Genomic DNA, 16,555 nt, shown 5'->3' on the forward strand with positions numbered 1-16,555 from the left:
TCAGATTTATCCACTCTGGGACCCGGTTTAAAAAAATATCGGTTTCACTCTCCCAAAACGCCGGATCCGTGTGGACGAAACGCCTATACGATACAAAATGTATGCGTATACAGCTAAACGCGTCTCCGTGTGGACGGGGCTTTAAATACACAGTGATAACGAACTAAAGGGTGAACAGGTGTGCTGATTGTTGAGTGTCCACGGTGACTGATGGCTGGTGGGAAAACTAGAACAAAGGAGACAGACTAAAAGTCAATGATAATAAAACTAAAAGAACATGACTGCAACAAAAAAGTCATTTAATGAACTGGAACATCCTACTGATAGCAGTTTTCTTCCCACAGATTCCCATTGGCTGCTCTTGCTGCTCTTGTTATGTCCTAAATCGTTTACTGAATGTTTTTGAGTATTTTATGATTGCAAAAGACTGACTTGACATTGAATAAAATATAATGTATATGAACTGTTCTTGTCCTGTATAAAACAGATTTTTATTTAAAATGCATTTTTATTATTTAAATGAAAACCCTTCAGTTGGTTGACTGACCCAGTGCTATGTTAAACCCAGCAAATGGGTTAATGTATAAAACCCAACAAACTGGGTTAAAATAATCCAGAAATGGTTGTTTAAACCAGCATTTTTTTAAGATTGTAATAGGCCTGGGCGATAAAACGGTATCGATATTTATCGACGGTACACCACCTTCGATAACGATATAAAAAATGTTTGATATAGTGCACGATAAAGGCACGTGCTATGAGTGACGCAGACAGCACACACAAACACGAACATGAGGGCTGTGCCTGACTGTGATGAGGAGATTGTGACTAAATAATGAATATTAGTCGAGTTTAAAATAAACATTTGCATTTGAATGCAAAAATAGTACAATACAATGTTAGATGTGGGTCAGGGAGCGTCATCAGTGGAGCACGAGATGCGGTGATGATGCAAGTGACATTGTAGTTTAATGTTTTGTTAATCTTGCCCACGAGACGCGCAGTTGCTGCGTTATTCATTCAAAATATTAGAGAAATATAGAAGCTCAATGCAGAGAAGATCTTGATTAGGTTAAAACCGAAACCAAGCCATTCACACAGAACGCATATTCAGCGCATTTTCTATACGGACAAATACGACTGCTGCACTCGCGTCTCACACAAGAGATGTATAGAAAGCCATGCAAAGTTTAAACTTTTAGAAAACACGTCGCAAATTTGTGGAGGTTTATTCCTTTTCACTGCGTCTCATGTTTTTAAAGGCAATCTGTGTGATGGGCGATTCGGCTTTGTATTAAGCAATGCATATACGTGATGCTGTTTTGTTCATAATTGTTTATGCAATTTACGAAATTATATTTGATTTATATGAGTTAATTTAGACGTAATGCACGTTTTTTATAGACTATTACTTCCTTGCGTTGAACATTTAAAATGTGCTGCATTATTTTGCTCATTGCGCCCTCCGGTGGCCTCGTGACACAAGCCAAAAGTTTAACCTATTTAATCTGCATATAAAACATTAGAAATGAGATATTTGTTTAATTTTTATTTTGTTTTTGACTGTTAAAACAAAAAAATATTTGTTGTTTGTCTCAATAAATTGAGTTAATTTAAAAAATACAGTGGTTAAATGTAAACATTTTTTTCTATTGCTCTTTGTTTTAAAAAAGGTTATAAAAAATGTCGCCCAGCCCTAGTGTAATGTAATTCTCGTTTATATTTGTTCTCTTACACAGCAATGAGATTAAATGGAGAGAAAACTTTTCTGATGTTTCCCAGTTCCCAGATTTAAAATTGAGAAGCTTAAACTTAAACTGGCAACTCAGTTAAGTCTTGTGAGCTATAAAACCAAAACCTCTAAGCTTGGATCTGTATCCTGGCTTTCAGGACCGTAATAGCTTATCATGAATGAAGTATTCATGTTTCGGAACTGCCTAAGTATTCATGCACAGAATATGTTTCTAAAAGAAGGTGGAATTGGAGCTATCTGTCAAGAAATTCAAAGCTTTTGCAAAAAGTAGCTAACAGGATGTGTTCATAAGCCATTTCTCAAAGACAGACTGCCGAGCAGCCTGTTAAAATAATGAGTCTGGAAAGGCCAGTCCATTACATTATGAGACAGAATGTAACAAAGAGAGAGTTACTCTATCCCTCTAATCAGAGATCATGAATTTTAGACACACATCCTTCAAAAAAAAAGGTTTTCTATATTTTCAAAGGACAAAGTACAAATTTTGAGACCAGATTGATTTTTTTTAATACATCAGCATTCCTTCCTTTCTGTTTCATGCAGTCAATAAAAACACATTTGAATGTTTTTATTGACTGCATGAAACAGAAAGGAAAGGAACGCAATTCCAGTTCCAGTGCTGATGTATTTCTTATGGGGACAGAAAGTTGGGTCAGGGCTTTTTTTTTGTTTATTACTGTCTGATGCATGAATTATTAAATCACAGGAAAAAAAGTATTATTCAAAACAAGAAAGTAATCATTTCCAGTTTTTCTTTTCTTAAAGGGGTCTTAAACTGAGAAATCAAAATTCCCTTGATCTTTTGACATATAAAAGGTCATTGTACTATTAAAAAACATCCTGTAAGTTTCAGAACTCAAAACTTTCTTGTTAGTCTAAAACAGCTTATTGAAGCCAATCTGCTAAAACAACAGATTGTGGAATGTGCCACTTTATTACGTAATAGTGTGGCTAAACACCGCCTCCGCAGAAGAAGATCAATGCCTGCTTCTACATCACTGCCTGTTTTTTTGCATGTAGTCATGTAGTAGGTAAATAACAAGAGAGGCAAACAGGTCTACACAGAAACCAAACGATAAAGATGCTCCGAAGACAAGACGCTGTGTAGTGCCCAGTTGTGGAAAAACAGTCTTTGCATTGCCTTCCTTCTGATAATCTTTCCAACATTAGGAAAGATGAATTTTATTTTTAATGAAGTTCCAGACCGCATCAGTAAGAACTTGGTCCTTTGTTCACTTCATTTTACCACTAATTCGTTTACAAACAAGGCACAATTAGAACCCAGGATTTTCAGAAAGATTGAAACTAAAAGATGATGCTGTGCCGAATATATTGTATCTGACAGTAATGTCGCATCACAAGTGTGAGTAACTGTTTTTATTACATGGTCACTGTTGTTTTGTCTGTTGTTATTACAGATTGTTTGATATGTACTGAGTATTTATGCATTTTTAACCTAAATCACAGCAGCGTCCATCTGTGAAGGATGTAGGCTGTCAAACATACACAACTGCCAATCATAACAGTGGGCGTTTACTTTCGCGTCTACAATCCGCCACGACTATTTAAAAGGAGCGTTCCGATGACAGGTGTCAAAACAGGACAGAAAATAGCCTATTACTTCTAAATTGTGATGTTTTTGGATGTAAAAATCTTGATAACATTATAAGTGGACATCAGAGAACAGTACAAAATAAAAAAGACAGTTCATGACCCCTTTAAAATTTTGTATTTTGAGTAACATGTCTGTCCCTGGTTATATAAGATATTCCTTAAGCCATGTTGAATTAATCTAAAGTTACATATAAATAGGAAAGTCATATAGGATCATGGGAAAGAGTTAAATGTAATCATCCAAGGTGATGTATAATATAAATGTGTAATAATATTTGATTTGATTTTTTATTACTTTTATAGCATGCATAATAGCATGCAGCTATCAGCTAACAGACATTTTTGATGCAATTACATTTTGATGCAGACATTTTGATATTTTTAAGAGGTGTTTTACTAATCTGTAAACCCAAGAGAACACTGTCAGATCTGTGATTGTGTGCAATTCTGTAACATGATGTTTCTTGTTTGTTGCTTTTTTTAGTGACCGGCATTTTATAAATTGATGTATTTATGTCACTTTTCATGTAGAGTGGAAAATACCGAACAGTGCTAATGGTTTAAAAGTAACTGCAGATTAGGTTCTATACTTCACGTTTATCGTATTACCAAAGATTTGTAAACTAGAAGCTTCCAAATCACCAGTCTCTATCAAGCTCTTTTCATTTGGAGGTTGAAATAATGACAAGAGCTGTAGATTTATTTTTTAAGACGGAAGAAAACATAATCTCCATTGCCAAACTTATTAGTAGCCACTAAAATAATCTGAGGAAGTCAGCCAGCTAGTTAGTTTGGAGTTTGAAGAACGTCTCAGGTTACGTATGTAACCATGGTTCCTTGAGGGAACGAAACGCTGCGTCGGAAAATGCTTTGGGAACGCCTTCTGTGACCACGCTCTGAATCACATGTGATATCAGTCCAATAGCTGGGCGAGACGTCGCGGGCGGGTGACGTCATGGCCAGGAAGCTATAAAAGCACGTGCGGCGGAGCCAGCGTCAGCTTCTAGGAATGAAGCAAGCGCTGGCAGGGATGCCGGAAGTATGGCACTGAGATGCAGCGTCTCGTTCCCTCGAGGAACCATGGTTACATATGTAACCTGAGACGTTCCTCTTCAGGAACTCGAGCTGCGTCGGAAAACGCTTTGGGAATGAGAATGCCCACGTCGCCAGACTTGCAAATCCCTGCCTAGTCTGGAGTGGGTCAACCCTGCGGATAAACAGGCCTGCAGGAACTCCAGAACTGTACCAAATGGGCAGTTAGCTGGGTCGGGCTGGCGGTCTCCGCAGAAGTACAGTTTCCTCAGAGGGAGCTCTGGATGGAGGATGGTCTCAACAACCTTGGTTGAGAGACCGGAAGTTATGAGTTGTGCCTCCTCAGAGGCCACACCCACAGCTTCCACAGCTCCGGGTGGGGGCGCGCCCTCCGCCTGTGAGAGGAGATCTCTCCTGACGGGAATCTCCCATAGAGCGCCCCGTCGAGCCAGAACGGGGCTACTAACAACAGACGGGGCCCGGCCAGAACGGGGCTACTAACAACAGACGGGCCCCATCCCGGTGCACTCTCCAGAACTCCCGGGAGCAGAAAAATTGGAGGAAAGGCGTACAGACGAAGCCTCGGCCACGTCTGTACCATGGCATCCAGCCCCAGTGGAGCTGGATGAGTCAGAGAGAACCAGAGGGGGACAGTGCGATGTCATATCAGTCGCAACAGGTCCACCTGAGCCTGGCCAAACACTCTCCATATGTGCTTCACCACCTCGGGGCCCCTGCCTCGACAGGATGTCTGCTCCCATATTGAGATGCCCAGGAATGTGAACTGCTCTCCACGAGAGGAGCTTGCCCTGGAACCACACAAGGATCTGGTGCGCCAGCTTATACAAGGGGCGCGAACGCAGAACTCTCTGGTGGTTGACATAAGAGACCACCGCTGTGTTTCAGCGCGGGCTTCCAAACCTCGAGAACAAGCTCTAGATCTAGGGAACACGGGTGGAGATATGAAGAGCCGTCTCCAACCCGTCCGCCAGATCATGTGCGATCCCCGCGATCTCAGTCGCCGCCGTGCCTCAGCAGCAGCGGGACTGCAATCACAAGATCACAGGCACGGACACACTCCTCGGAGCGTGCCTGGTGAGAGCGGAGCGCTTAACAGCGGTAAAAGCACAATCCGCCCCCCAAGAGCCGACTGCCCGAGCTCTGCTCCCTATTAATGCTGCTCATTATAATATCAGGCATAATATGCTTGTGTAACTGATGCTTGTGCAACTGGCGAGCTCTTTGACGCCCTCCGTATCAATCTCCTCGGAGAAAGACAGGCGGAGCATCGTGCCCTCTCCCCGGTGGGAAGGACCGCAGCGTGGGCTTCCGAAACCCCGAGAGCGGGCGCCGGATCTTGTTGTCCATATGCAAAACCCACGAGCACAGCCGCCGCTTCGCCTCAGCGAAAGCGGGGCCGGCACCGCGAGGAACGCTAGTGAAGGCTCCCTCCTCAAAGAGAGCCCTCTGAGAGCGAAGCAAGGCAATAACAACTGTGCTTCGCTCCCAAGCAGACAACAAACAAACTGTGTGCATCCCCACCCTTAAAGTAACGTGGGCAGGGAGGAACACACAACCTGCTCGCCCCTTAGGTGTTTGGTTTTGTCTTGGGGTTTCGTGACAGACAGCACTAAATAAGACTCACAAACAGATATTCAGACTGACACACACAGAGCGCTTGCTGAATGACAAAAAGCTGACGCCGCGCACGTGCTTTTATAGCTTCCTGGCCATGACGTCACCTGCCCGTGGCGTCTCGCCCAGCTATTGGACTGATTTCACATGTGATTCAGAGCGTGGTCACAGAAGGCGTTCCCAAAGCGTTTTCCGACGCAGCTTGAGTTCCTAAAGAGGAACTCTAAATCTACTCTCATACGCTCTAAAAATAAAGTTTCCAAAAGGGGGGATTTGTAGCAAGCCATACAAGAACCATTTATGGTTCCCCAAAGAACCTTTCAGCGAGCAGTGCTAAAAATAACAATTTTTTCTTAGTGTGAAGAATGTTATAAAAATAGCAAATAACATAAAAACCCTTTTCCACTATGAAGTGCCGTTTGTGTAATAAAAACGCTCCATAGTCTTAAAAAATACGTTTCCAAAAAGGGGGGGGGTTTCATAGTGATGCCATACAAGAACCATTTTTTGGTTCCTCAGGAAGCAGACATTAAAAGAAACATTTTTATTTTCTTATTTTGAAGAACATTTAAATAATCTAAATAACCTTTTTCTACTTACTAAAGAAGTTTTTGTGCATGTAATGGTTCCATGGATGTTAAAGGTTGTCCATTGAACCATTAATGCCAATAAAGAACCTTTATTTCTAAGAGTGCATGGATGTTAAAGGTTCTTCATGGAACCATCTATGCCAATAAGGAACCTTTATTTTTAAGATTGAAGAGGCCATCCCCTCTTAAACCAGCTTAATATGTTTTTTTTTTTTGGTCTCTTAGTTGGTTTAAAATGGTTTAGATGGTCTCCCAGCCTGGATAAAGTGGTGTTCAGATGGTCTAGATCAGGAGTGTCCAAACCTGTCTCTAATGTGCCACTGTGCTCCAGAGTTTAAGCTGCATTCACGCCATGTCATAATTACCATAATTTCGAGATGACAACACCAAGTCCTCAGATTCTTAATTATGCATTTCTATGGCAACACTATCAATGCCAAAGTGTTCACGTGCCCATAGACTTTGTAATTACTACTTGTAAGCTGTGAATGTTCTGAAAGAGATGACTTAGACCACGTGACTGCTGTACTATTTGACCAGCGCAGATTCATTTAGGTGCTACTTAGGTGTTAATGGTGCCATAGAAACACATAATTTCAAGTCTGAAGACTTGGACAGCTCTTACTAGATTGTCATGTATTGTTATCTCAAAATTATGATAATTACAACATGGCGTGAATGCAGCTTTAGCTCCAACCTGAATTAAACACACCTGAACCAGAGTTTAGCTCCAACCAGCTAAAATACACTTGCGTGGATGTTTGTGCATGTGGTCTCATTTTGAATGCTGCGCCCTCTGAAGATCACATTTGTCGGCCTTGTATGTCATTGAGGATGTCTCATTTCAGAAAAGTAATCATTATAAAACATACTGTTATTTCTTTTGAGACATACATTACTGTCATTTTTTTCTTATTTGGAATGTAATGTTACTTTTCTGAAATAAAGCTGCCTCAATGAATTATGCAGCCAACAAATGTGACCTCCAGAGGACGCAGCCTTTGAAATGAGAGACAACAACCACAAACTTCCAGGCAAGTGTATTCAAGCTGGTTGGAGCTAAACTCTGCAGGACATTAGCCCATCAGTAGCATGATTGGACATCCTTGGTCTAGAAAACCTGGCCAAGTTTGTTTTCAGCTGGTTTAGTTGGTTGGCCAGCACTTGACAAGTGGCCAAAACCCTCTAAACCAGCTTAGACTGTTTGTATTGTTTTGTTTTTACATCGGAGAGATTGTTGGCAAAAATGTTGTTTGAAAACTTTTCGAACTGAATGTTATATTCATGAAAATTATATGATGTTTCTCCTCAACATTTTGTGTTGTATTAGAAGAACGTTGCATTAAGTCAGTGTGATATGCAGTTTCTCTCTGCCATAGACAGCTGGCTCTTAGGGATTAGTGTCAAAATGCCAGGTCACTATGTAATATAATTCTCTCAAAACAGCCAACAGAGGCAGCCTTCGAGACAATGGCAATAACAATGACAGTGAAAGAGACACAATACCTCAGACGTTTACAGAGAGGCATTACCATTTCAGCTCCAGCTTGCGAGAAAACCTCAGGATTCAAGAACACAGCCTCCAAGACAAGTCAGCACTCTAGGAGGTCACGACTGCCAGGAAGAGAGGTGCAGCCCTGGGATGCTTTATGTAGATCAGCTGGGACGGAGCCATTTGTGGTGTAAGCCTGGTTTATAGGGTTGAGCGTGGAATAGGGTTTAATGCTGCACCAACTGGTGTTTGCGGAACTGACTTGTTCGGATTCCAAGACACAATTTCTATGTTCGGTTGCCAAGCATGGTTACCTCCCAGAGCCAAACCATCCGAGCAGACCTTCTCAAAAACAATTCTGTAATGAATTCATATCAATTTTAATGATGTTTGTGAAAGGATAAGCTTATGCTCGAAGCTCTTTGCCTGGTAGAATGGGTGTCAACTGTGTGGTGTTGTGAAACATGGACATTCAGAGTTATGAGCACGGTAAAATAAAGCAGCTTTAATTTTTTTTTCTTTATTTCTATTCAGCTTATTTTAATTTGATTTTTTAGTAATTTTAGTTAGTTGCCAGTTTTATTTGTCATATAATTTTCTTAATGGTAATAGCGGCAATCATTTAAAAAAAAATAGTTTTGACTCAGTTTAATCTAAAACTTCCTTTTTCCCTCTCTACTACACTGAATAATTCATACTTTTTTGTATTTTATGGATTATTTTGGGTAGTTTAAAACTGTATTAATGTATTATATACGTGTATATATGACTTTTAGAATACGACAACAAAAGCAAAATAATAAGACACAGATGTTTAAAGAAAAATATGAATGTCTAATAATGATAATGATTGGTAAAAAAAAAAAGAAATCTGCCAAGCTATGTAGCAACATTAATGTACAGTCATTTACATACTTTTATTGTTGGTTTTGTACAGCAGCTTCAAACATGGGACGTATGTTTATTAACTATTAACATAACTATTATTCAATAATTTTTTAATGCAGGTTGATATTCTGAAGTGCAGTTGCACAGTTCATAGAAAGAGAAAGTAAAATATAATCAGCTACAAGATATTTCTACATAACCATTTTAGAAGCATGGGATAAATGCTTCTGTAATTCAAGGCTTTAAAATGAACATCCTTGGATCATACACTTATTTCTGAAACGTGATAGATTTTTTATGTAGCTGTTAATAATTCAGTGAAACATCATTTTGCTCTTTTAAATGTCAAAATCAAACGGCATCTTTAATAGGTCCGTTACATTTGTTTTATCCCTTTTAAAGAGCACGGCAAAGATTGAAATCCCGGCTTTTCATTTATTCCAACCAAAAACTTCAGCAGTTCACAAATATTCAACAGAAAGTCTAATGATTCTAATTAAGAGCAACCGTCTGGCAATCACTATCTGATATACTGGATTTATTATTTTTTCTAATATTCTTTGGGTGTCAAACTACACCGCATTTGATGTGCCTTGTGCTGGAAACAGCCCTTACATCAATCCCATTCCTATTAGCATAGAGACAGAGAATAGATGAGACATTTTAGGTGTATTTCCAAAGGCAAAGAAGTCTTACTCCATACTGACAACCCTTTAAACACAGTTCACTTGCTTTCCACCTTTCCCCCTGGGAGGTCTGTATGAAAGAGGTGACAAAAAGTGAATGTGGTGTCTTGGTGTCCAACATCCAATTATCGCTCTCCTGCAGTAATGAACCCAGTTTCGCTTTACCGTACTTATGGGATATCCTGACCTTTGTCATGTTAACCGAAGTCAAACCCCTTTTTCCCCACATTGCTTCGCAGGTCTAGCCAAGCCCATGGGTCTGGTGGAGGGTCCTGGAGGTCTAGGACAGGGCGGTGCAGCTGCCACACTGGGGGAGGACAGCCGAGAGAGCGAAGGGAGGTACGAGGAGTATGGCTACAATGCCCAACTGAGCGACCGCATCTCCTTGGACAGGAACATTCCGGACTATAGGCCGAAAAAGTGAGTATGCTGCAGTGACTTTAAACACAGAAAATGCCCTTGGAGGTTGAGATAATGTAGAACTTTCCAGCAGGTGTCACTATTATTTGCGTATGCATATTACAAATGATAGATGTTGTTATTATGTTCTGGGGTATTTGAAGAAATAGGTGTGTATATTTACCATCTTATTCTAAATGCAGGCACATTTATGTTATATTTCGCCAGTTGGCAGGTCCAAACCTCTACATCCGCCAGAAGGGGCACGTGCCTGCTAGAAATGTTGCAGTGGGTGATTTGGTATGGTTAGCTGATCAGAACACACTGAGGGGCCAGTTTAGGCTGGGTCGAGTCGTGGAGGTGTGTCCTGATGCGAGGGGTGTAGTACGAGATGTGAGAGTGACAACATGTCGAAGTTGTCCAGTTTCCGACGGACAGTCCAAGAGAAACCGAGGTGAGGAGAACTATCCCTCCACCATCCTCTACAGGGATGTTAGGAGGTTGGTGGTTCTGCTTCCAGTGGAGGAGCAATAAAGGATCCCCACCATGGTGTGTTTCGGTGAAGGATCGAGACTTTCCCCGTTACCATCCACCTCGAGGCTGGTAGTGTGTTTCGGTAAAGGAGATCGTAATGTCATCAAGGATAATGTGTGTTGTTTTGGACATTAAAACTTCCTTGAAGATATAGTTATTCACGTTGTAACATAATACGTTCATATCCAAGTATGCGATGTTATTTGCATGGTCATGAAGAGGATTTCATATCTAGAAGTGAATTGTTTGGTTATGGTGGCCTACTTGGATTTTAGAATCAGTAGGCAGGACTGGTACGCTTGCCGGTTTTATAACCTAGCATCCTAACTGGTTAGTTAACTGACGAGCTAAAACGTCATATATAACTAGCTGATAGGCTAGCGTAGCAGTAGCATTCAGGCTACCTTGCTTGTGAATGATTATTGTGTATGTGTACGCAATAAAAAGCTCAAAAGTGGCTTGAGTTGTATCCGCCGTGCTTGTCCTGAAACCCTTCCAGTGGGGAGTTTATTGACCTATAGCAGGTAACTTAGTAAAAAACTGGACAGATAAGAATTGGGGGTGTAACGATATTCGAACCGAAAAAATGCGATACACCATCCACGGTACATATGAGGTAGTCAGGGGCGCAACTGCACATTTGCCGAGGGGTATGCAAGATCAGTGTTGGTGCCCCCCTGTATTGTAGTAGCCTCTAATTTTCTGCAAGTCAGTGACCAAAAGCCCATTACTAGCTTGTGCATTGAAGGATACAAACTCATCAGGAGTGAAAAAAGTGACAAAGGATCGAACCCCCTTCCCCCTGTTTTAATGCAATAGGGGAAAAAGTGAAAAGTAAAAACAAAACAAAAACAAAAAATTTGCCTCAAAGTTATTCATATTTTTGCACATTTTTATATAGTAAAATTTATTTTAGAGAACATCTGCTTTTTTTGTCATTTTTACTGAAAGAGATAATTCATGGAAAATTTGCCATGCTAAGTGGAAGATTTTCACAAACAAATACTATTAAAATGAATGTCATGATTCCCACTATGGCCACTAAATGGCAGCAGAGGATCATTTATTGTCTTCTTTACCATTTCCACTCTGTAATATAGTTCTTTTCACATGTTTTGCTAATAGTTTTATATTTAGACATTATAAAATCACTATTATAACATTTAAAAATATATTTTTTTGTCAAAGTTCAGCATTGTTTTGTATTGAGGTATGAATTGGCAAGAGTTTTCAACTCATTGAATCTACTTGAATTACACAGTAGGGCTGGTCCGAATACCATTTTTTGAGCATCGAAGCTTCAGTAGTAATCAACACCGAATATTCGAAGCTTCGGAGGGAGGGGGCTGAACATAATCTTCTCTCTAATAAAGGCAGGAATCTCTGTGTGTCTGTCTGTTTGCATTTTTATTATGTCGAGAACTGTTCATCCAATCGACTTCACACGTGGCGGATGTGTTGCTGTGGACACAAAGGAGTGCAGTGTCGCATTTTGGTGCAATATGGACACGCGACACGTTCAGAATAAATAAACTTTTGATTAACTACAGAACAGCGCGAGCCGGAAGTGCCTCACGCGGGCAGGGCTTATATATGTTCCAAGAACAGACACTGCACTAGTGATACAAAACACACAGGTCTGTTAAGAGCAATACTTTTAATATAGACAAATTATTATTAGGCTGGGCTACTGTACATTTTTTTTTATGACTGCCATATTCGCAAGTATTTTCCAAGCAAATTAAGTGCACATTTTTATCATGTGTAAGATTACTGATTAACATGTCGGATAAAAGCAGCTCATTTTTTTTACACCAACAATATACTACAGGCGTACTACTTACAGAACTCAGGTGATTTTTCAAACTTGATATGCTGTTGTGGTAGGCCAGTTTCAAATCGCATATTTGGCACACTGCGTTTGTCTTGTCCTCACTCAATATAAAGTGCTCCCACACAGCTGAGGTCTTCGGCATTTTTGTCTTCTCTTCCAGATGAACTGAATCATGTCCTCACTCAATTTAAAGTGCTCCCACACAGCTGAGGTCTTCGGCATTTTTGTCTTCTCTTCCAGATTAACTGAATCATGACGTTAACGACGTTCACTCATGGGCAATTCATATTCAAGCGCGAATGAGAACCGTTTCGTGGGGGATGCCAGGTGTTCGAAAAAAAAAAAAAAGAATATTCGAATCTCAAAATTTAAAATCGAATGCCAACCCACCGAACGAATATTCGAATAATTGAATATTCTGGTCCAGCCCTATTACACAGATGGCCTATTTTGAATTTACAATGGCAATTTTCAGTGAAAAGTGGCTAGTTTGCATCCTTGTTTACAATCTTCTCAGTTTCTCTCAGATGTAAATCAAATGCCCATTCACAAACATGTTTTTCTTTTTGTCCCAAGCAATAGAGATACTCAGAAATAAACTGATATTAATCACTTTGCCCTCTTAGGCAGTGGCAGAGCCAGGATGTTTTCATAGGGGTAGCCAGGATGGGGGCAGCAACCAGTCTGGGGTGGCACAGAAACGTCTCTAGGTTACGTATGTAACCATGGTTCCCCGAGGGAACAGCCTAAAACACAACTGAATACAATTCATTTGTACTTAATTGTAATTGAGATAGTTGTGAATTACATCAAGTAATACTGAGTGAATGACAATTTTTGTATTATTTTGGAAGCCTATTAATGTTTAACATTCTATTAGTTGTGAAAATGAATTCATTGCAGCATTTTTGTCATACCTAAATCGAGCTCTGTACAAAGAAAAATAATGAATGTAAAATGAGTTATTTTATGCATTTAAATATGGTTTTATTTTATTTTCGTAATTTACAAATTAATGAAAAATTAGCGCATATTTTCTAGTACATTTAACTGCACTGTGCTCACATTTGGCCTACTTGTGCATTAAATTATAAATAAAAAAATACATAGCCTATCATCTTGCGCCCTATTGTGATCTCGAATTGCAGAATATTTCAGTAGGCTGCATCCATTTGAGAGACATTCTTAAATGTAATGCACATACCTGCATGCACAGTTTTGCAGCTTTAATCACCATTTTGGTAATTTCGTGACTTAACTGATGATGTATGCTCGTGGTTTATTTATGAAGTGAGCGTGCGCCTCATATTCGCGTACAGTTGAAGAGCGTGTGCCGTGAGCACAGTAAAACGGCTGACAGGACAGGAAAGTTTGTTTTACTGACATAACATCTCATCAGACCTCAGATTCCCGTTGTTCTACTGAAGCTCATTTGGCACCTGTAGCCTACCTTTTCCGCACTTGTTTGACTCACGCCTGTTGCTGAGGGCAAGCTGAAGTGCACGTCTGAAAAGTCTCCCATTTGTTGTGGTCGCAAAGAGATACGGCCGTTCCACGTCTTAAGTTTTTAACAAATACAGTTTTGAGCTCATTAAAATGCTAAAACCGTTAAATAAAAATGTTGTATTAATTATTTTTAATAACTAAGCTTTTGATTATTTATAACGTTTTATTAAAGAAGATTTTCACAGAATGGTTTTGGCAAAATGGCGCCCCCTATGTGTGGCGCCCCTATGCACTGCATATACCGCATACTCCGTTTTTGCGCCACTGGAGGTAGTCTCATGGCGTACCGCGATACTCTCTTGGCCTGCCCCGCCCCCTGCTGAGACACTTTAAACGCTTATGGCTATGATGGTTTTGAATTGCTTGAATCACTTTGAAAAAGAAGGTACCATTAAGGGCAACATGTGCAGAACAAATCTGTCATATAGGCTACATAAACATTACATGTTGTGTAGGCTACATAACATTATAATGAGAGCACTATTATAATAATACGCTGTGAATTTGTTTTTTTTGAAAAGTTTCTGCACATTGTTGCGAGAAGAACATGTCCACAACAGGAGTTACACATTCAGAGCAGCACAGACATGTTCACTTGTGCATTTGGGTCATTTTGTAAGGTTACGCAGTATAAATACTGAAGTGCATCCTATTTGAGATAAATGTGATGAATTAAATCCCATTTATTAAAAACCCGCTATCAAAGTGCTATATTGTACTGGTGATCTTCAGCGTGCGCAGCTCAAAACAGAAATGCACAATATTAATAACAATGACTGTCATATTCATAACATTATAATGAGAGCAATATTGTAAAAAATGTTGTTAATTCTTAGGGTTTAGCTGACGTTTTCAGCATGTTGTCACAACAAGCACGTCCACAGAAGGAGTTACACATTCTGACTATGTAACTTAGTTCAAGTTCACTTGTGCTTGATTTTGTGCAATATAATCAGGGCCTGAATTTCGCTGCGAGATTGTGGCATTTGCATAATTCTACACATTCCTGTAGATTATGCGATTATAAAGCGTTAAATTCCTGCAAACAGTTATGCACTGTAGCATGTAGGTTGGATCCAAACAGATTATCAGAGCAGATCAGTCATTTTAAAACTTTCTGTGAGACGGAATTTCACAAACAGTGTGAGTGATTGGGATTGAGTGTTACCGCATCTTCTCCCACTCTCTCAAAATGCACAAATGGCCTCACAACCATAATATCCACGTTTGCTCTGCAAGCAGGCTGCATGCTGCAATACAAGACTAGTGTGCGTTTCGGACAGTTGACGGAATTGTCACTTGCATGTCATTTTAGGTCATGCCAATTAAAACATAACATGCCAATTTAACCCATAAAGTACTTGCGCACTCTCTGAGAGATGGTCTTCAGTGCTCTCTCAGCCAAAGCGCGCACAGCCGCCTCTCAAACAGCTCGCGACTATTGAAATCGTGGCTTCAAAACCATGATATGAACCGAACTGTGGCATTGGTGTATCATTACACCCCTAATTAGAATAGATGTTGAGCCCAGGGGGAGGCCAGAAATGTTTAAATGGGTGGGCCTACATAAAACTGGGTGGGCAAAGTGTATGAAAACTGCATGTCAAATTGCCAACAGAAAATACAGCACAAAGGGTTAATATACAATACTTCTAAAGCATTGATGAACATTCATTTTAATTTCAACATTTACTAATACATTTTTAAAATCAAAAGTTGTATCTGTTAGCATTCTTACTAACAAAAATAACAATGAACAGTTGTTTCCCCTTCAGGAACTCTAGCTGCGTCAAAACGCTATGGGAACGCCTCCAGCGTGACCGCGCTCTGAATCACATGTGTAATCAGTCCAATGGATGGGTGAAACGTCACAGGCAGGGTGCGGTGCGGTGAAACTGGCGTCAGCTTTCTGTCATTCAGCAAGCACTCTGTGTGTGTGTGTGTCAGTCTTATTTGGTGTTGTCTGTCCATTATCACTCTTTATTTTACCAATACGAGTGTAGAAAAACATACGGCGAGAGCGGGCAGCATCTCAGGCTGTGTGTTCTTCCCTGCCCACGCTACATTTTGGGTGGGGATACACACAGTTTGTGTGTTGTCTGCTTGGGAGCAAAACACACAGAGTCAGCTCTCGAGGGAATTGCGAGCGTTTGTCACTGCGTATGCTTTGCTCTCCGAGTGCTCTCTTTGAGGAGGGAGTCTTCACCGGCATTTCTCGCGGCGCCGGCCCCGCTTTCGCTGAGGCGGAGCGGCTGTGCTCGTGGGGTTCGCATATGGATCCGGTGGAGGGAATGTAGATGGGCGAGTCCTTATCTTCTTCCTTACTTACCAGATCCAGCGCCCACTCTCGGGGTTCGGAAGCCCGCGCTGCGGTTCTTCCCCCCGGTGAGAGAGCTCGATGCTCCGCCTGTCTTCCTCCGAGGAGGTTGATGAGGGCGTCGATTAGCTCGCCAGTTGCACAAGCATATTATGCCTAATATTATAATGAGCAGCTTTACTGTGGAGCGGAGCTGTTTTACAGTCGCACAAGCATTATGTCAATACTATTATAAAAAGAAAAAGACTCGCGCAGTCAGCTCTCGGAAATAAGGG

General features: G+C 40.6%; 1 pseudogene; it reads left to right on the forward strand.

The window, feature by feature from the left end:
- LOC107656823 (polypeptide N-acetylgalactosaminyltransferase 9-like) overlaps positions 1 to 16,555 on the forward strand; it is a 75,400-nt pseudogene that overhangs the window by 17,205 nt on the left and 41,640 nt on the right.

The sequence above is a fragment of the Sinocyclocheilus anshuiensis genome, unplaced genomic scaffold, assembly GCF_001515605.1.
Source record: "Sinocyclocheilus anshuiensis isolate Anshui unplaced genomic scaffold, SAMN03320099.WGS_v1.1 scaffold5006, whole genome shotgun sequence".
NCBI classification, from domain to species: domain Eukaryota; kingdom Metazoa; phylum Chordata; class Actinopteri; order Cypriniformes; family Cyprinidae; genus Sinocyclocheilus; species Sinocyclocheilus anshuiensis.